Below are 22,936 nucleotides of genomic sequence, written 5' to 3'. Positions count from 1 at the left end.
TTGCATGCAAACCGTATTATTCATTGATATTTGTTACAGCAATAATGATAACAGTATTAATAACGAGCACAAAGGCGCAATTAATTTTTGCGTTAATTTCAATCAAGCTTTACATTGCTATTGACTTTGCTCGAAACAAGAAATCGAACACCGAAACGTTATACATCATCCGTGACGTATTCATTTCATCTTCTGCATTTGACTTTCGTCACGTATCTAATTATTATTTGCACAGCCAATAAATCTGTGTGCGTGCCGCAATTGTCATCGTTCGTATCATTGAATGACACAGCCTTTCGCACGTAATCATATTATATTTCCGCCGCGTTGCACATAATCTCTTGCCATTACCGGCAAAGGATGAAGGTCTCTCGAGGGTGGTTTTCGACAGGATCGAAAACGAGAAGGAGGACAAGGCAGAGGTCTCCTTTCCTGAGAGGTCGTGCCGTCTTTCATCGGCGGAATCCCGCCTGAATTTTTGTGCCTTTTGCCAGTCCCTTTAGTCCTGTGGCACGTTCGCCGGGAATCTGCTTGACTGGCAAGAAGATACCTGGCAAAAGGTCTGGCTTATACATAATGAAACTGAAACGTCGACTTGACGGAGACAATGTCGTCCCCGCCACCGCGGAAACGATAATAATCCCAATGACAATGGAATCTCTTCGAGAAATTAGTTGTGTTAGAGATGGTGTTCTGTCGAAGGATGTCACAGGCGGCGTTCCGTTATTCACTACACAGTTCACGTGACATAAACTATAGATTTTCAGTACTGGCAGTGAATAACGGAACGCAGCCACAGTTAAAGTACACGCATACATTAAATATCAAGTGTGAAAGAAGTTGAAATTTTCAGGACTTTTTTGCGACAGTTCTTTATAACAGAGTCTGTTATAAAGTTTTCATGCAGAGCAATCTTTTTATCGGAGTTTTTGAATATTCAGGAATGGATACTGGGGTTGCAAGTCTCGCGGTCTTCCAGCTCTCTCTCTGTTTCTTATTTGCGGTAACGCGATATATGCAGAGTACGTGAGAGATTCAATATCGCGAGATATCTTCAGCTTCGATAATAACGGTCGATTATTACGATTGGCAAAACGCGCTCCGTGAAGAGATAAGAGTCGGCACTCTCCGTAGCGATATGTTCTTCGAGTTTCCAAGATTATTACCGTTCGCCAACGACGTTTTCAACTCTTCAAGTGCTCGGGAAAGTGCGCGGAGCAAAGTCACATCTTCGAGACGAGCGGACTTAGGCGATTAAGGTAGGAAAAGCGCGTCCAGAATTCCCAACTATGTCACTTCATGTACAGGAGGTATTTCGGAAGTTTGTCTCGATGCGATAATGATGAATGTATATGTACATGTAATACAGTTACAGAATAGTTTATTTCACAATTTTTTCAGCTCCGAAACTTTTCGATTCCGACGTGGAAACTGTCAAAAATTCATAATATTTTCGATCCAACAAGATTGAGATTTAATTTTACAAATATCAGAATTAGTCAAAACACTCAAGTTTTGTTAAATTTGTTAAATTTACACTCTTAGAGAGAATTCCTATAATATTTGATTTTATTATTTAATATTTTTTTTCAATGTCATATGATGCTTTTAGAGCCTGTATATTCTTGCGGACAGGAAGAAACTTGTGGGTGCTTTGGCGGCCACGTAAATCATCGGTTACACAGGTCGATGCTCCAATCGATGTGAACGTCCCAGGTGGTCTACTCTCGTGCTATCGGAAAACAATGAATCTAATGTGCTCATAGAACCAGTATGGCGCGTGCAAAAAAGTGTCAAAAATTCTATTCAGGAACGAGCATGGTAGAACGGATGGACATAAATATCTACACGCGTGGGTCACGTGTTTCTGCTTTCGCAGCGTAACAATCTGAACACAATTTGCACCCATCGTGTGAAACGTGGATGAAATTTTGCAATAAAAATCAATATATATACGACTATGCACTTTATTTTCGCTCTCACTCGATCGCATTCTAAACAACGGACAAGGAATTTGCGACCACTTAACTGGTAAGCTCGCTTCCGCAAGCAAACAACGAAAAGGACGATCGACGTCGTAAAAATTCTCAGGAGCCAAGTTTCCAGCTGTGGTGCTCTATAATGCATCACCATAGCGTAGAGACGTGACACGACGAATCGTAAAAATCGCAAATCAAAATCCGCAGTGTCACCCTGGGTCTGCTTAACATGCATGGAATTTTTCAATGAGGAAAAGCCGCTGGTTCGTGGAATAATCGCGGCCGGCTAATCAGGGGAATATCCGTTTGCATGTTCGCGACCGAACTTTAATTTAATTAAATAAATTATCCATTCGTGTAAACGCGTAGAATCCTATTTTTCTCTGCAGCGAATTAAATCGTCACGATCATTTGTTGATCGTGAAATCAAGTCGAGAGTGCGATACAATGCAGCTCCGCGACATCATCACGCGGGAAGGCACGCGGCAATCACAGGCGATCGCGCAATCAGCTTTTCATTGTCACATTTTTCATCACGCAGTCGTCACCGACTGTGCCGGATCTCGCATCCGTTTTTAATTGATGATAAGTTAATCACATCCCAAACGCGTTGCTATTTCAAACACGCGTATCGGCGATATAATTCACGCGAGTTACGAGTACAAAGAAAACGTGAAAATTTACTGTTGAATTTTACTCGAAAATTCTGCTTTCGCATTATTACATTTTTCTTTACTATTTTGTACTCCGACTGATCAGTAAATTATTCTTCGTGGACGCGACGTTTATTTTAACAAGCTTTGTCTCGTTTGAACAGCGTGAGTGCGCTGTGCACCCTTATTAAACGCTCGCATCGTCCGCCACGTGCAACTCTATTATTTTTTAATGGGGCTGTTACGTAATAATCAAAAGTGTGCGCGTGTTCTCTTTCCTCTTGAATTAGCCATGAGTGCCGCGGTAAAACGCGTGCATCATCTCGACAGGCGGTATTCTTCGCTTTGGCGAACCGGCCACCATAACGGCTGACCCATTTCCGACATCAGCGATCTCATCGATCAATCAATCGAGCATTTAGATCGGCGGTCGAGGCTAATGCGACACAACAAGCGATGAGATGGAGAGTTCCCCGTGTGGGCATCTCGAGGCACTCGACAGCTAATGAAAGTCTATGTCCACACTTTTCGTATTCGAATTGCGTCATCATATCGTATCAATGTCAGCAAACCTTTTTCTCTCATCCATGCAATCAATATTTACGAATGTTTACGAATGATTAAATGAAGCACTCGCGATTATGGAAACATGAGTGCACTGATAATTTCTCGATTTTTGTGACGATCTTTGTATTTGAGACAGAGAAAGGAATATTTCAGCTGAAAATATTGTAAGCCTTAAAAGAAAGATAATTGTCAAAGTTGACGAGTAATATCCAACAAGTATCGATTTATTTAATCGAGTGGATTTTGATGTTTTCAATGGTTCAGATTGGACTTGTGGAAACATGAAAAATTAATTGAAAAATGCATTGTGCTGTACGTCGCCGTAATGCACTAGCCAGTACAAGTGCACTCCACGTATCTGTCGAAGCGCATTTGTGCAACATGCATGCGGTTCGATGCAGCAGAATCGAGTGCGAGCCAGTGTATGTACACGAAATTGCCGGCAGCTTAATGATTAATCGCTTCTTGCAGCGCAGCTGCTTACAATCTCTAATTACGTTACTACTCGTGGTAGGACACCCTTCCACGTTACAGCGCATCCAGGGGTTGCTCGCTTCCTGTGGATTATGCTGTCACTCATTGTAAATTTTTTGTCAGGATTATTATTGCCTCTTTGTAAGAAAACATTTGTTTCTTGAGCGGATGCGCTGATATTTCCACAGAGAAAATAATTCTGAAAATAAGGTACACGAATATGCGTGCAAAAGTAACTTGTGCAATTTTCAAAAGCAGATTGTACCTCTCGAAAAAATTAAAATTCTAATTTTAGACCACGAGAAACAATGATGTACTTCGGCACTGTGATTATCCGTCAAGCCGAGTGAAGAAACTAAGTGAAGAAGTCATCGCGTGATACGAGAGATCGAACTGTCGCGTCGTAAAAATTGCCCACTGCAAAATAAACGGCGAGCATTCGACGAACGATTTGGACAGTAACATCCAACCCAGTGATGGCCAATAAAAAGTATCGACGACAATGTTGTGTATATACACTTCAGTTTGATGTGCGATATTGTATATACGTATCCACGTGAAATTACGCTTCGATGCAACAAGATGCAGTGCGCGCGATCAAACCAAGCGCAAACTGCATACCCAAAATTGTCCGGGGTAGTCTCGATGGATTCGCGCTTCGTTAAGTCGCACGGTGACTGTTGGCTCTCTATCAAGTATGCGGTATCCTTTAGAGTACGCGTACGTTCACATGAGAATTTACGCATTTTGCATTTTGATGCAGGATGCTTTGCATGTCCACGTAAAGCACAATATATCTCAATTCTGTCAAGGTCATTACGCGAAGCTTTCGCGAAACAACGCTCATCCACTTTTGCATCTACGTGGCATTAAAGTCCGGCGAGTCAAATATAATGCACTGCTCTTTACGTTGCGCTTTGTCCGGTCTTGTTTGCACGGCGCTGGTAAATTTTACATCGTCGGAATAATGAGATATTAATGCCTCGTTGATTTTGCACGCTGCTAGGCAATATGAGATTGTGCTTGGACCTTCACGCCGCATTTCAGAATTAGCGAGCTATTAAAACGACATTTTAACAGGAAAGTCACTCGGTCAAAGGGAAATTTCAACGATTTCAATGGTTTATGCGCCGCAGTGTTCGTTAAATTATTGCACGATTATGACACTTGTGATTTCGCTCACAATTCGCAATTGAAGAAAATTATGTAGAGCTGTAATTGCCACAGAACCGCCGGGAATCTCCCATTCATTATTTCACAAACGTCTTCATAAATGAATCTAATAAATTCCGCCACTTTTTTATGGAGATGGAAAAGACGCGGTAAAATTTCCTTCAACATTGGTCCTTATTAGACGGCGAGGCCGGACAAGTTTTTCCGGGGCAATTTGTCACATTTCTTCCCTCACGATTAATATTATTTACCCTGTGGCTGGGAATCTCGTGGCGAAGAAAACAGCGGCTTTGGCCAAGATCTCTCGAAGGACACACATTCCAAGGAGATACACGTATTATCCACGAAATACGTGGATCTTCGGAGGGATGAGAATCCACAACCTTAAGTGGAAGAGAGTTTCCTAACTCGCGTGGCCGGCGCGAGCAAGAAAATACGTCCCCGATGATAGCGACCGCAAAAATTGGCAATCGGTCAATTTCGACAGTCATTGAAGGACAGCTGAAAGTTGCCCGAAATCGAGTGTACGTCAAAGAGGAAGACATCGTCTTGGACGGAAGCGTCGAGCGCGATGCGAAAGGGAAGAACTCGAGTTACAAAGATGGAGCAAGACGCAGACACGCAGTCGGATAAGGGAGAGATACAATTCTGAGAGAGATAGGGGTGAACGAGACGAGAAGAACGAGAGGATCAGATGCGGTGTGGGGAACCGACGAGAGTGTGAGAGGCAGACCGAGAGGGAGAGGACCAGAGGGTGGAGGTGGAGGAGCGCCGGCGGTCCAGAAGCAAGGCTAGCGGGGGAGGGTTGCGGCTCCGAATCAGGGGCTGTTTTCAGAGGAGCACGCAGTGCTCTCTCGTCTCGCGAACCGGGAGAACGGGAGAGAACGGTGCGTCGACCCGCAAATAAGAGGGTAGTTCTCTCTCGCGCGCGCTCTCCCAACCTCGTGGTATCCCCATCGCGCCACGTTTCCCGCCAAGGTGCGCGAGGGTGCCACGGCAAAATCGCGAAAATTCGCCGCCGACCATCCACCAACTTCCCTTTTTATCCCCCCTCTCTTGCCTCGCCTACGCGGTTCCCCACAAATCCTCGCGGAATCTGCACCGGGTACTCGGGGGGATGAGACGACAGCCGATTAACGCGTTGGAATTTAAAACCAGGTGGAAGTTCAAGGGTTAACTCTCGTGGCGAATTGGCGAACGTGAGCCCGAGATATTCGCTTGACGGGGTGGCTTTTACCAGTCAGTTGAGGGGGAAGAATGATTATTGAGATATCTTGATTGATCGATCGAGCGGTTTGAGATGAGATGGAAGACAGATAATGGTTAACGTGAAAGATTGCAATGCGATTCTCGAAGCAATCTTCAACTTTAGCTCGTAAAGTCTGTCTCGTAAAAGGGAAAGTGTTGGCTGAGGGATCGGCATATTTTCAGACGGGAATCCCTCATCTCAGTCGACGCGTTTAGAGACATTAACGGTCCTTTCGTTTGGTCGATTAATTCACCGACGGTGGAGAGATTAACGCGAGAGCTTTGGTTCAGATATACGGCGCTGATATCGGTGGGTTCATCACTGGTCCTCTCTTATCGTCACAAAGACGAATAGATCGTTTCTCCACAGTTACGAGTTTTTGAAAATTGATCGTTTTCGAGATGATCGTTTGCGAATCAGTCGATTGAATGTATAAATCCTTTACGAAACTGTACCGATAATTAATAATAATCACCAACGTTTCATGAGAGCAATGAAAAAATAAGTGCTTGTAGGAAAACCTAAAGAACACATGGTAAGTATAACTATCAATTATTTATGAAAAATTAATAAACGTGAAATGATCGATTTGTTCAAAAGGTCGAATTTGTAAATGTTCATTCGGCCAAGATTGTTTGATTAAATGTGTTTCTTAGTCAAAAAAGAAAAATGATTGCAGCTTTACTTACAATTTACCCTCGTTTTTGGGTCAGCTGATAAGTGTACATGGTTTAAGATTCGGATGACGAAAGTGAATGGGTTAACGCCCTAGAAGAATCGCAATAGGATCCTCGTGGTATTTCGGGGTGGAGACCAGTTGGGGCGGCGACGCATGCCGCTTCTGGAAACTTTAACCCGATAGTGCATGTGTTGGATTTTCGATATTTGTGTTTGTTATATCTACTTGACACTAGGCTTTACTTGCAAACGAATTCTGATTCGAAAATGTGCGCGATATCTTCTCAACGCATCAACCGTAATTATTTGAAAGATACTTTAATAAAAATTAGAAGAAGAAACTTATTATTTTTACAATCTCACGTTATCCAATATAACATAAAATTATGTGTATAAATTTACACGATTGATATGCGATGATAAATAAGAAAGATTAGAATCTTTAATATAGATGTCCAATGCAAAAACTTCGATTTCGCATTCTCATTCATTTTATTTCATCATGTAGAGATCGGGCTTTCAAAGGGCAAGAGCAATAAATGTTAAGAGCTACGATCGTTTTACGAGACGCGTCGATACGATGTAGCGCTCTCCAATAAAGAGAGGCTTCAAGATTCGATGAGATCGAATATCATCCGAGGGTTGACTATTAAGTACAGCTACACGCTTTTCAGCCATTTTACAAAGATCTTTCCGATAGTACACTTGTAACATTATTTGACTCTACAAAAAAATGTTATTCTAGCACAATTTGCAGTGGTCGGTCATATTAATGTATTAATCTATATATATATATATATAAAAGCCAAATACCACTCACTCACTCACTGACTCATCAACGTGCAGCCCGAACCACTGCACCTATCGACTTGAAATTTTAAGGGTATATTCCTACTATTACGTAGGTGCTCACTAAGGGTGGGTTTTCCGAAATTCCACCCCTAACGGGTGAGAAGGGGTAAAATGTGTTTTTATTTAATTCTACACATAATATCGCGGGCGAAGCCCGCGTGACGGGGGATGCTAGTATTAAATAATCCAGTTATTTAACATTCATTTTTAATATATTCACAATCACATGTGGAAGACAATAGCTTCTAAAAACATTGAAGACAATTCAAGAAAATTTTCTCTTCTCTCAATTTGAATTTTAACATTAAATTTCATGTCAAACAAGATACGAAAATAAAGTCGAGGATGACAAGTTGTGACAAACAATAATCTCTCTCTCGGTATTGTTATTCTTGAAAGCTCGAATTTTCACCTCAGATTTGAATAAGAAATCTGGCTTTCAGAATTTCACGCGCGGCACTCGTGAATCTTTGTTTCTCTTCTACACGATTCTCAGAATGGTCAAGCAGTGGACGACTGCATACGGCAGGTCCGAAAGCAATTTTGTCAAGGAGGCTGCCTTCGTTGATCTTGCGCAGCTCGAGACTCTCTCGTCGCTCTATTTGCCGAGCTGGAGGAGAGTTTGTCTTTCCGGGTCGCGGCTCGGCTTTATTTAATTATTCCTTTCGGTACACCCGCCCAAATCGCGGCGACGGCCATATCTTTCATCGTGCGTACACAGTTGAGGACTTTCATTAAATTCCATGAACGCCAATTTGCTGTCACGAATTATTGTCCCGAAAAATTGGCTGACGGATACCACAAGTGCATCTTAAATATTAGTAACCCATAAATTGATAATGATACTGATGTTGTCTATCATTACAACGAACAACAAGATATGCGATTGCAGATTTATTTGTTATCTCGTGCGATCACTTTGCAAATACATATACCGATTCGATTTCGTCGCGCGTAAAAATTAACGGATCTGACTAACAATAAGCGTGCTACCTAACCGACTTTAATTTAACTCGTTTTTCTGTGCTACACGCGGCGCATCCCTTTATTATGTCATCCGCGTCACCGCTTCGGAAATTATGCGCCGATAGGGTCGCGCTTTTTGCCAGGTCGAGGACTAATTTCGGTATAAATCCGCTCTCGCCATTCTTCAAAGAGGCTAAAAAGGCCGCACATATTCCTGCCGATATCGAGTGTGCCTTTGCTTCTCCTATTCTTGACTGGTCGTCAAGACAGTAAACGGTAAATTCATCTGGAATTTAATTTAATCTTAAATAATCGCATTGAACTTCAAAGAGTGGGCGTATAAATTTATCTTTCTACTTTGAGTCGCCGAATAAATTATTAAACAACCGGAGCTGATTACAGCGATAAGATATCACGATGGAATTTTTTATCAAAGTTCCGTCTGCTGTTTTCTTTTATTGTCAAGTCGGAGACTAGACGGACAGTAGAATTAATTTGAATTGATCGAGCTCGATTTCTTTTTTTATCCACTTTTTTCATCCATTATACGTACTTAATTCGCCTGAAATTACTGCAGGGACTTTGTTCTTTAAAGCTCGTAAAATTCAAATTCAATTAATCTAATTCCGTTCCGCGGCGATGCTCGACACTCCAAAGTGAGTTCTCACCGATGCCGTCTTACCCCTTGGAATCACGAGGGAAAACCCGTCATGAAAAACCCTGCGAACTCTCAGCACTCAAGAAAGCGCCGGAATGCTTTTTACCGGAACGAGGGTTAATTTTGGGGCAAATTCTCTCTCGCGCCGCAAGTAGTCCGTCAAAAGAGAAAAAGAGAGAGCGAGAGAGAGGGTATAAGTTTCTATTGGCGGACGTTTGTCTTTTTCATTCGCATCGACGAAAACAAGAAACAACCGCGTTGCTGAACTTTCCGAAGCGAAATAGTTCAACGCAAGGGTGCTGATGAATCCGAACGCGCGATGGAAACTTCGTCTCGAAGCCCGGATACGTGTTCGACGAACGGACGCGTTCTGATGCGATCGGAGAAGTTTTCTCTGGACCGCCGCCGATTGTGTGTCCCGAGTGGTTCAGCGAGGGTGGAACGTGGAGACGGACGAAATGATTCTGATCGGGCACGATTGCGGTGCTCGTCTGAATTAGCGTTCGCATGGGAATGATTGCATGACGATTCAAGTATCGGAGGGAATCGCATTGTTTCCCCGTTAACGTTATAAGAACAATGGCAGATCTGTGGCGGAAAATTTGTCTGGCTTCATTAGCTTGTCCAAATAAAGTTGCGCAGTGCGTCACGCACGAAGCCCATCGGAAATGCCGAATGTAACATCAAATAATGTACCCCCGGCAGAATTGTGCGTGGCCGAATGAGCGAAACCGTAAAAGCCGGCCGCGCGAGTTGAACATCGCATTTCGTTAATTCAGCGTTAACGAATAGCAATTTACGTGCACGTTGCTCGTGTGCCATTGAATCGTAGCTTCGATGAGATCGATGCTGAAATGTTCGCGTTCGCGTCCATTATAAATTGCATTTCTTCTGCTGTTTCATTATCTTTTTCATTATCAACTTTATTTATCTGCGCTGGAGTAAAAAAAAGCGAAGGAACGGAGATCTTACTGCTCTTCGGCCATATTTTCAAGCACGAGTATTTCACTCATGTTTTTCTAAGAACAATCTCACTCGAGTATCGGTATCTTGGCGATGTGCAATGTGAACGTGAAATGATTTATTAATATTGCGTTTTCAGTTAATATTGCTTTTTCCGGCGCGAATTTTCTCGCTTCGATGCTTATTAAGTTTCGTTCTCTTATCTCTTTTTTTTTTTCTTTTCTTCTGAGCGCGCCGTTCTTGTACTCGTGCCAGAGAGTCAAACTTCTCGGAGCTTCTCTAATGCAGGAGAATCACGGCGCGCGTACGAGGAGCTTCATAAAGACGACGAGCATAAACTGCGATGATATAGGATGCTTCAGACCCGCTCCAGTGTCCTTTCAACCGCGGATGCGAAAGGCAAAATGAAGATAAGTAGCGGTTGTCTCAATCTCAGAACGTTAATGGCTATTTAACGCTCAAACTTGAAGGAGTTTGGCAAATTAAGTCCTCTAAGGAGCACAACGAAATCTTGTTTCTACAGTGATCTCGAGTGGACTTTATTCATCGTCGGATTATTCATCTTCCAATGAGACAAGCCAGGAGGAAAGAAACGGCGCAAGAAGAAGGGCAATCGGACGTGATTAATTATACCGTCCGATATTCGCATTGATTATTTTTCACGCCTATGTTTGTCGGGATAAAAAAAAGACGGCGGCGACGTTAAATATCCGTCGAGGACTCTTCTCCGCCGCTCGTGAAATAATAAAATCCCTTGATGTCAAGGTGAGGGAGAGATGCACCCGTAAGAAAACTTCGATCGATCGCAACAGCCGAGTCCCACGTGGGTAGCAAAAACATCGATCGAGGGCTGATATCTCTTTCTAAATCATGCTTTTTTAAATTCCCTTGCCGTTTAGCGCAGGTCGGACGTAATTACAGCAACACACGTGATCCGATTAAAATTGTAACTCCGGGAGTGGAAGCTCTTTATAATGCGCCGTTGATACACGTAGTTGCTACAAAATGAATCTCACGCATCAGTAATTAGTAGCCATTAGTACGAGAAGCACGTGTGAAGTGAATCCTTTTCGTCGTGTCCATCATCCAATGTGATTGATTTAGTTTTTCCTCTCTCTCTCTCTTCGCAAAGCAGATCCGCGATGTTGTTTATGCAATATGCAGTATACAGAGGTAACGTTACAGATGGTTATTCATCTTACAAAGTATCTCGTTTCCACGTTAATTCGTGTTAACAGACCTCTCTCCCGCGCATATCGTGTTTCATCATGGTCGTGACTTTATTAAACCGCACACGAATTCAAGCCGACATGATAATTAGCCCTTGAAGAAAAACATTGGACCTTTTTTAACTCAACGCATAAATTATTCCATAAATAATTTTCGCAAAAAGAATCCCATAAAAAAAATTCCCGTTACATTTCGCGCCATATTATAATTTACAAAATTTAATTTTCTGATTTCTATTCGTACTAGCAACATTTAAATTTTCCCTCACATATATGGGAGGTATACATCGATTCAAGCTTGCCTTGCACATCTCCTACAGGAAACGGACATATCAATCATTCAAGGCTCATCGAGCACTTTGCGTTTGCGGTAAAAAGCGTTCTTCCCAGTCATAAGATCGACTGATCGCTCCGCAGCTCAGGAACATTGCAGTCGCATTAGACTCGCGCGGGATTAAAGGGACATACGCGATCGGAAATATGCCGGGAGATTATTAGAGACACGCGATACAGTCACTGTGGGTGTGAATATGGCAAAGCCGACGGGTATTATCGGCTCGATATCTCGATATCGATGCGTCTTCTTCTCGCGCGAAGACGGTCCCACATTCGGCACAGTTTTGCGCCTCGTTGCACCTTGTCGTATCGCATTCCTCCCATAATCCGGGTTGCGTCAGATCGCGGAGGAGCTGCAGACTGGCGCACAAAAGCTGCTAGAAGGACTCTGTTTCTCCGATACGCACAATTGCATCGGTAGAAACAACCGATCCACGCTCGTTTCGCAATATTCGCGCGATGTGATACGCGCGAGGCCGTTTCTTCCCTTTTTCCATGCTAAATAATCTATGAAATTGTCATAACATTATGCATTATGGATCGCCGCCTTTGTTTCTCGATGCTGAAACTGGTGTTCCAAGTCGGAACTGAAGTATCCGCCGCGTATATTCCACCGCACCCCTAAATTCGACGTGGTTTCGATACCGTATGAATATTTATGCTGCCTGGTACGCTTACATTTATGGCACAAAGCTTCCCATTCGAATCGCAAACACATCGCGGGCGATCCGCTTGCAATTTTTGCCCGTTCTTCTATGCGTTTTTCCTCTTTTAACGCGTTTACAAAGCCATGTTATCGGAAAATGGGTTGTTAAATAATTGCTGTAACGCCGCTTTCGATTTATCTCGCATATCGGTAGCCTTTATCGACGTAACACGATAAGGCGGATAAGTGGAAGTAATCCATGATCCTCTAATTACTCCCACAAAAATAATCTCCCTCGGACAGGTTCCAGCCGTATCGCTTCAGTGTAATTGAGCGACGGTGCTCGTCCTCGTGTTACGTTGAAAGTGTTACGGGCTACTCTGTCGTTTATCTTGTCGACCAGCCTCGACAAAGCAACACGTGGGAAAAACGCAGCGGTCACCTCATCGTCGAATTCTCATTAACCGGGTGCAAAGATCCTCTTTCCTTTAAAAGGTGAAAGGACGAAGAATGATCACCGGTGTTGAACAATGTCTTAAACTCGTGAAAGCTTTCTCGAAGGGAATTTTTCAGGGACGTTTTGTCTCAACACGTCGTTATAAAACAAGTCATATTTTATACCTTCTGGCTTATACTCGCTACGCAAACAGAAAACACGGAAAGACAAGCAAATTGCATTTATATCTATATAAAATTTAATAAATACTAAGAAATAATACCTCCCATTGTAACAGTGCAATTAAAACGTATACAAGCCTTGCAAAGCCAACCGTGAAATAATTTCTCATATTAATAGTTGTTTAATTTTATTTTCAGTATTGTGATATCAGTTAAATCAATGTTAATAATAAAAGCTAAATCATTCAACAGAAAAAAAATTTTTCCATTACATGTGATATTTCTCTCAAAGGAAAACTAATTCGATTATCTCATCTCCAATAAGCTCCAACAGAAAACACAAAGGATCATATAAAATTTCTATTGTAAAGTTAGCACGTCACTGTGTTTCATGTCCTACATATAAGCGAAAAACTAATAAGAGTAATAATCCTCAATGGATTATTCAGGAATAATCTCGGCACGTCGGAGTTAATAGCTACTTTATGCACATACATGTACGCGTTTAATTGCATTTACATTATACATTCACGATCGAACCGGAAGTTGTCAGCCTTTGTCAACGCGAAAAAGCGCTGACATATCAGCTCATAATCGCGTTCGTGTCATGTGGGGCGAGTAGAAAGCAGAAACGCATGATTCATCATGCGGATCATAACGCGACTTTCTTTGCAACCCCCGCGTAACCAGGATGAGTGAGGTGCTCGTAAAAATCGTGGATAAGGGGGTGGTCCCCTCGGAGTAGTTTCGAGAGGTTTGCTCGATCGACTCGGCGCGTCTTCACTTCCGCGACAAAACAAGCACGAGCGGGATATTGAGTCGAGTTAAGCGAAGTTTAACTTTCCTGAGGCGAAAAGAATTGCGCTCTCATGCGGCCGAGGAATCGGGGAATCGATCTTCGAGAAGAGAAAATTAGCTGGCGGGATTTTATAAGCAGATGTTCTCGCGACAAAACAGCGAGAAGAAGCACGGTGGATAATGCGAAATTGTAACTGAAGAGTGAAATGTGCATTAACGCTGCTCACACACGTAACGATTAAATTGCAGAGATTGCGGTATAGTAATTATCTTAACGAACGGTAAACGAATTAATTAAGATATTTACGCGAGCGCAAACACGACACTGGATACTCTCCATGCACGAGCTTGATCCGTGGGTATTTAATAAATCATGTGTTGTGCACATGATGAAATTGAGTTATATATCGTTATGCCATTTGACTATTCCAGCTTGATTACTAATGCATCATTTTCACATACCAAGTAACGTTCGCGCATCTTTAAGCGACGCCGTGAAGAACTCGCGCGGTGATCATGAAATATCTCGATTACATTAAGACATCATTATCATTGAGGCACGATAAAGAATTCACTCCTTAAATTAAGGGCACCGTTCCAAAACGAACGAAACGAGGGGAACGTTTTTCACGCGCCGGTATTCCGCATTTCGTGCGCGAAACGGCCTGGCGTTTTCCTCCGCTCACGTCATAATGCGAAACTACCAACAATACCCCACGCATTGTGACTGCACCTCCACCGTGTAAAACAATCGGTTAACAGCGTGTTTTGTTCTCGCACCCGGTATAAACATTCATTTACATTGTCGGTCACATAGAAATGCAGCTTGGCCGGAAGAATGTTTCAAGTGATTCTTCGGAACTGTATTTCCCATTAAATTAAGAATCGCTGAAGGTTGCCAAGGAAGCTATCGACAGAAGAGAAAGAAACCGTTTCCTTCCAAACAATGCAACATAATTTTGTGATAAACGGCGCCGTTTTGTATTCTCCAATGCTCTTCATTGGAAATGCATGTCGAGCGAATAACAACGTTTCCCGTACTCATTTAATCCTCTTGGCAAAATTTAAACACAAAGGTTTATATAAAAAAATTAATACAATGTTTTGTGTCCGAATCCTACCAGAAACAAATCCGCACGGAGATCTTCCGGTAACGTAAAACTTTATATTAATTCTCGATGCAGAGTTTTGCGTTCGAATTTTGCTAAAGGGCCCGACATGGATTTTCCGGTCAATTGAATATTTTGCAATTTTCCGCAAATACATCTAGAATGATGTGAATAGAAAATCTGAGAGCACAGTAGACGCAACTTCGTCTGCTCATAGTTATCGAGCGGCGTCAACGAATACCGTATTAGTCCCGGATTAGATGCCCCATAAACGAAAATTATCCTATGTACCGAGCCACACCATAGAGAGATAGGACGGCTTGATTGCGTTACGACAGAATCAATATTCTATTAGCTGGTGCACGTATCTCGTGTACGTCCGGCCCGTAGGAGATGGGAATGATTCCGCGTTGATGGGACACCAATGAGTGCGTGGGACGTGAATGGTGGCACGTGGACAAATAGCCATACAGCTTGTCAGCTGTATGCCACGGTTTTAAGTGGAGAGCTTGCACGCGCGTGCACGAGTATCCGATACTCGAAAGCACTACAAAGAAACGCTCGACCTCAAGGAGCCTCGTACCTATCAATCGTGCAATTAATTTCCACTGTGTGGAGCCGGAACACGCATGTATATTCGTTATGCGTGTAAAATATAATTTAGCGGAAACTATAATTTATTGTGAGGGAAATTTAAAAAAAATGCTTCAAACAGCGCGACGGTTCTCTTGTTCCTCACGTAATATTTCCTTTGGAGACAATTTTCATGAAATGCGCACAGAACTTTATGAATCTTGACTTTCCTGGGTTAATTGACAGTACTAATTTCTGTTGATGTTATGCAATGTGGACGTAATACGTGCGTCTAGAAATAGAGACTGACGAAACTAAATGCCACTATTTACAAAAATGAGCATTTGTTATCAAACGGTCAGTACATGTACATATATTCATGTGCACCTCCTGGCATCATTGCAAAATGTTAATGTCACTACCGACGGTACGATTATTCGCGGCAAAACGCACGTCGATAAAGGATAACGCTAATCCAACTGTGATGAATGGGCAACGAGTCGAGAATGAATCGATTAACGACGATAATGAATGGAAGCCGCTCTTCCACCGTTAGATCAGCGGAGATATGAAACCAGCTCGTCGCCATCAAGTTATTCCCCGAGGTTTATCTTGGTCGTAAACCCCTCTGACGAAAAGTCGATATAGTGGACAATGGGTCCCGGTCACCCAGGCATTTCCAAAGTTCCTCACAAGAAAAACATCTTTTTTTTTTAATATTGAAAAGAAAGAGGAAAAAGTTTCAGAACAGAACTGCAAAATTGTATAATCGCGAGAACGATCTGAGATTATGCGATCGATTAGCAGAAGTCTCTCGGCTACGTTCTCCCAAACTGTAATTAAATTTCAAATTCTCTCGAGAAAGCAAGCCGAGAACGTTGCGTATCTGCACTGTTACAGTTGTACGTTGTGCAACGTACTGTTAGATAGTACTGATTATTCGGCGCATATTTAATGTACGCGAATTTACAGGAAAGATCTGATACGGGGTCGTTAAAATCCTCGCGAGACACAGCGAAACTGCGTACATTTCCATACTCGCAGCATGAGCCGAAACGCGATATCCGCAAAACACAATTTAGCCGTATTTTACATTATTGCTGCAATTATAATTCTCACGTTATTTACATATACGCCGCGAATATATTCGCTGGGAAATGTTAGTAGTGATCGAGCATCATTCTTGACGAACTTTGCTATTCTTTTGATTTCATAAAATTCCTGAACGTTGGGATGGAGCGCATAAATGTTCTTTTTTTTATGATAGTGCAAAAATTCTCAAAGTCATATGTGAGCCCGCGGCACAACGACGACAAAGAACAATTTATTATTAACCGACAGAGAACCCGCAGACGCGCAGAGCCAACATGATCCGTAGCTTTATTAGAATTCTCAAAGAGACTCGGTAAGTCCGAATTCGGGGAGGAAGGGACGTCGTACTTTTAGGGTTCGCGGGCGAACGATATGTACAATTTGCGATCAGGTAATCCGAGAGCCTCAGAGAGCCTCTCTCTGGGAAAATGGAGATAATTAAGAGAGCGCTCGTTGATCTTCAATTCGTCATTAATTAAACACTCGACCTTCGTGACTGCCGCGGTCAATCGGACGAGTATTTGCGTAGATTCAATATATTTGCAGCTGTCTAATATTTGCGCTTTGCAATAACGCGAATTATACACTGGACGATCTCGTGCGCTTGTTTCGAACATTGTTTGATTATATTATTTGCGCTCTGAATAATTACGTTCATCGATCAGCCTGCCATTTCCAGAATCCCATGTCGGCGACTTTGTGTCGTTGTGAAATATACTTATTTCGCCACTTAGCTTTTATTTTTATCTATTATTTCTTATATCATTACGTATGTCTAATAAAAAATTTTTTATCTGAGAAATGAGAATGTCAGCACTTTTGTTGGGTATGTGGCAATTTTTATGGTAATCGTGTATTATGCATGTTTGTGGATGTTTATGTTGAAGTAAACTATACCATTGTCAACGATTGCGCTGTATCGCGACTATCCAGTTATGCAAACTTCTTGATTTACGCCACCAGGATTAATTATACGCGAGAACTTCGAGAGAACATCATAAACGCAAATAAATCTGAGCAATAAATCACGACAGTATCAACGGTCTCGTAACACCAGTAATCCGGCATTCCATTCAATGTTTTACGCAGAAACTGCTCGTTGCAGGTACCAATCATTTAGCAGGATGTCACAATGAACGTCACATAAACTCGAATCCTTTGGCGTTTAGATCACACCAGTATTAATTACTTTCAATTAGGGCTGTAAATACGATCCGGATTTTCGAATATCCGGATATCCGAATAATTCGTTTATCAAAATATCCGACTACTGAAGTTCAAATCCTTGAATTATCCGGATAATTCGGATCCAGATCCGGATCTTAGTTTCCGAATATTCGAATCTATCCGAATCTGCAAATAAATCCGGATCCGAACTACCTACAATATGTAATATGCAATTACATATTTCTTTTTAAAGCAACTAAATATATATTATTTTTGCATTAATAGATTAATTTCATTATTCTAAGCACAAAAGTATTAAGGTACAATTGTGAAAAACTAAATAGTTTATCAGATATTTTATATTTTATGTCGAAATATGCCAGAATAAAGTGTAAAATATCTCGTAAACTATTTTCGAAAGTTCCACATTAATACTTTTATGTGCAGAATAATTAAAGGAATCATATATTTTGTTTATAACGTTAGTTACTCCGACTCCTTAAAAATTCAATTTTTCCAAAAATTAATTTTAGCCCCCTTCAAGCACTACAATTTTTATCTAAAACTTTTTTTTCAAAATTGCATTGTTTACGAGATAATCGACTGTATCCAGATTTTTGGTCCACCATGTATAGAGCTATGGGCGCTGACACGCTGAAAACGTCATTATATCATTGTTGCTTATTACATGTCGAAGAAAGATAGAACGCTTTTAACGATTATTTTTCTGTTTAATTTATTGTAGATAGTCTGGATCCGGATTTATTTGCAGATTCGGATAGGTTCGAATATTCGGATACTAAGGTCCGGATCCGGATCCGAATTATCCGGATAGTTCAAGGATCCGAACTTCAGTAGTCGGATAAAAAATATCTCGGATAATCCGGATAATTTATTATCCGGATATTTTCAGCTGTACTTTCACTCGCAGTTCCGCAAACGCTTTCCCAATTAATCGCATAAAACAAATATGACATTTCAAAACGTTATTTTATCGATTGTTATCGATTATCGATTTATCGCGAAATAATATTTGATTTAGGAAGGATTTAGTTGAAGAATTCTAACACGCATTCCGACGTAATCTCATTCGATCCGCCACTCGAAATCCGCTCACTGTGCGTTAATCTCGAAATTGAAAAACATCAGGACTCGCGTCAGGAGTCCACGTTCACGGGTTGATTCGATTAACACGAGTCGTTCAGAAATAATTTCATGCCACGTTACACACCTTCATTAACCCGGAATCTCGTGCCGGCATTTCACGGGATTCCACGCTGCCGGATGCGTACGCCGCGATGATATTATATTTTCCGCGATATCTCTGGCAGGCCAACTACCGGCCTCTTCTTTTCCGTGACACGTCGAAAGCGGCCGGGCAATAATTTCTCGTTCCCCAGGATGCTCTCGATATCTCGAATCCATCGGAAATCGCTTTCTAATTTTCCTAAAATGTTTTCACTGTATCCAATTAGATGTATCGCAACGCTTATTTTTGAAAACTTGGCACTGATACTTGCGTATAATCGACAATTCAGTCTATGCGCGGTTCCACAAAGTATCATTTATTACAATCTCTTTATCCGTAGATTGCACTTCCTTCTGGCATCCTCGGGCGATTCGTCTCTCTAGAAGGAGCGCAAAGAGACAAGCGTCGGGCAAAAATCGTTGTCGCAGTTTGACGTATATCGATGATCGGGAAACGCGATATTCGATACAGGGACGCGTTCTTAGATGGAAAGAGTGACGCATTCCGCGGAGATGTGGCGGAAGGAAGAGTGAGTTTTGCGTTGTCGAGTGCCGTCTGGAGTCGTTGTCGTCGGCGGTCCAATTAGACGCGAAAGTGCTCGGCGGTGAATAAGAGAACGTGATCTCGGCTAGACAGGAAGTCACCACGCGAGGTCAAAGATCGCAAGACCATGCGAAAAGAAAGCGGAAGAGCCGAGAGAAATGGCCGCCGGTAAGTGGAATGCAAACGCATTAAGCATTCGCTACGATGCACGAGATGCATAAAGGGAGGCCTGGCACATTGAGGTGATAGCAACAACCACAGCAACGGCAACGGCAGCAGCAGCAATGGCAGCTTGAAAATTAAACACCTCTTTCACGCCAAGGCGCGACTACTCGCGCGAATAACCCTTTGTATTCCACGTGATCTTCGCGTAATTCGCGGCACGCACCCGTTCTCGCATAATCTTCACAGCGTATACATAAATACCAATCCAGCTTAGCTCTTTTCACGGACCCATGAATTTACATACCGTGGCACAAATGAATTCTTAATTGCCTTGCGAATCCGTCGGTCTGGCCAGACCTGTCTGTTTCTACTAGAAACGCGCGCTTGTCTTGCTCTCTTTGCCTTGGCGTCGCACACTGCGAGGAGTTCATGCTTGTATTTTTCTTTTGGAATGATGTTACGTATTTGTATATTGAGGCTTGCTGGATATGATTTTAGAGATACTACTTTTGTCGTATTTTTCGGAATAATAAGATTTACAAGGTTTTCAAAGAAAGAAATGCTCGATTGTAGCAGTTTGTCACGCATTTGACAGTTAATTCGTACTTAATCAAGATTTGGTTTAACCAATGTTTTTATTTCTCCCCGATATGGTGATAATAAAAGTTGAAAATAAATCAAGATTACTTCCGCAGAAAGTTCTAACCATCCATTATTCCCAACCTTTTTCTTATCTTATTCATCGAAAAGGGTGTCTAGAGTCTTCACAAGCATCCATCTTATTACAATACATATGTCACATCCCTCCTCCTATTATGTATCATGTATGTATTTTATACAAATGCCTAATATCCTGACGTATGAATATCGTCTTAAGATGCGTTGCTCAAGTTTTTGGCGTAGGAATTCGTAGATTTCTGGATTTATGCGGATAAAGTTAGATCCGTATGTATCTTTGTGAATTGAAAGCGCACGGTCGTTCTCCTCAGGAAACGTGGCATAAAAATAGAAAGAAAGAGAGGAGCTGCCAATTTCGGCGGAACCTCTCTCAATTTCGACTTCTGCCGGAAATAGCTCGCGCCGTTTCCGATTCCTCGGTGAAATTGTACATTCTCGGTGCAACCAGTTGCAATATCATTGTAAACGGAGTACGTCCCCCATAGATGCAGGAATTCATCAGCCGTGTGAATTGAACTCTGCATAAGAAAAAAAACTGTCCTTTTCGTCTATATTAATTTTTATTACATGATTCTTGTATCATTTTTCCTCATGCTAATCATATTCCGAGGTTTAATTTAAATTTCCATTTACATTAACACTGAAACTGAAATTGAAATTTTTCAAAACAACCGTTGCATAATATGTATAACTGTTTATTAATCATTTAGTCCTTTGTCATTGATGTCTGTTTCATGTGATGTATGTGTTCTATAAATTTCTTCGATAGCACAGCCGAGAGAAAGATTAAACGATGTATTAAACTGAAAGTTAAATCTAATTTCAATTTCCGCCACGATGAAAATCCGATTAAACAGAAATAAACGGTATATTTGGGACTTGCCTCCGTAATAAACGAAGCTGATTAGGAAATCGGATTCCAGAGTTATAGGGAAAATTCTTGCCATCTTGTAAGGAATTCTCCGGAATAATGCAGCGGAATTAATAGCTGGACGTTGTTCTCCAAGTTAAGCGGCTGTCAGCCGAACTCTTCGCAACACAGTAACGCCAGCAAAAACGAGAGAGTGGAAAAACTTGTAATCGAATGCCATTTCCATCGTGAGCCACCATGGAGGATTATCGTAGACGCGAGATGATCGTGACCCGCTTCTCTCATGCCGTGACATTTACCGTAAGCACGCAGTGCGACGAAATTATGTCACAGCTATGCAGGTGAGTTTAAACACGTAGTACGAGAGCACCGGATACATTATGCGTGACATACGCGTCCATGGACAATCAACAAAATGGACAATTCGAGTGGCGAGTGATCAATGGTGATAAACAGCAGGATCATAAGGTTCTATTCACTCATCGCGCTCAATGTAACGTTTCGGGATTACTGTAACGACCGTAGCGGGAGATTCCTGTTGTATTTTTCATTCTCGAGTATGAAGAAGGGATGCACAGACGACGAATCGAAGATACACTCGAGCGAAAATCCAATGGAAAATGAAAATCCCGCTTTCTTACTTTATCATGGAGAGCATCTGTGAAAATTGTATTTTCCGTGCTGGTTGGTAGCGTCGCGAGGAATACGGAAGCATATTTCGTCACAATATTTCGTTTCTGTTCGGGAATACATAATTTCACTTCGATATACAACGCGCTATGTGAAAGATGAAGAGAAAAAGAAAGAGAGAGAAAGAGAAAGAAAGAGAGAGAAATGACGGCTATTCCGCAAATGGATCTATTCTTACTTGGGAGCTCAAACGCACTGTGATGATGTCTTTGTAACTGGAAATTCGTCGCATCTCGCGAAGATGTCCTGCGAGAGCACAAGAGCATGTATCGAGCGGAATCGCTGGTTATTGTCCGAGGACTTTAACTCCCTGTCCGATACTAGAAGTACAAGTTTCGGGTGAACACGCCATAATGCCTCAAATCGAAAAATGTTTCCAACTCCCTCCGCGACTCTCTTTCAAGTAGCATACAATTGTTTTTCCGAAAGTAATATTATAAATTGTAAATTGCTCTATGGTATAATAAAACTCTCGTAAAAATTAATATATTCGAGCTTTATAATCTCCATTTCTCTTGCGAATATATTTCTCGATTATACGGCTCCATTTTATTCTATATATTTCGGTTTTCAAACCGTCCACGTGGAAGTAAATATACATATGAAAACTTTTACAATATTCGCGAGATAATTCGTAATGCGTACGAGTATTACAGGGTTGAAAAAATTTCCTGGCCCGCTCATTAAATCGAAGCGGACGGAAGTTACAGCGTGATCACGCGTGTAACCATACGTGACGTTCACTCGGCACATCCCGCGGCTGTTCATGACGGCAATGAAAATGGCGTTTTAAATTTATAACGAAATTTATAAATTAATCACGCGACGTACAGCGCCGTGGAACCGCACTCCTTTACCCTATCGCCTACTCTCCTTCCATTTTCCGCCACCCCTGACGGCGAAAACGAAAGTAGCACACGGCTTTGATCTCGAAATTGCTTTACAAGAGCGAGTAATTCA

At 41.9% G+C, this 22,936-nt stretch overlaps 2 protein-coding genes across 2 annotated transcripts in view; one reads left to right on the top strand and one right to left on the bottom strand.

Moving 5' to 3' along the window:
- Positions 1-22,936, bottom strand: part of LOC105283079 (midasin) — a 75,589-nt gene that overhangs the window by 25,601 nt on the left and 27,052 nt on the right. The window lies entirely within an intron of this gene.
- The window catches only part of LOC105283072, a 35,769-nt gene continuing 18,502 nt past the window's right edge, over positions 5,670-22,936 (top strand). The window contains exon 1 of the mRNA XM_011345534.3: positions 5,670-6,630. The gene's annotated coding sequence lies outside the window, so the exon portion shown is untranslated. The remainder of the gene's footprint in view (positions 6,631-22,936) is intronic.

The sequence above is a fragment of the Ooceraea biroi genome, chromosome 4, assembly GCF_003672135.1.
Source record: "Ooceraea biroi isolate clonal line C1 chromosome 4, Obir_v5.4, whole genome shotgun sequence".
Taxonomy (NCBI): Eukaryota; Metazoa; Arthropoda; class Insecta; order Hymenoptera; family Formicidae; genus Ooceraea; species Ooceraea biroi.
Note: the sequence above shows the minus strand (reverse complement) of the source record. Positions and strands in the feature narration are given on the sequence as shown.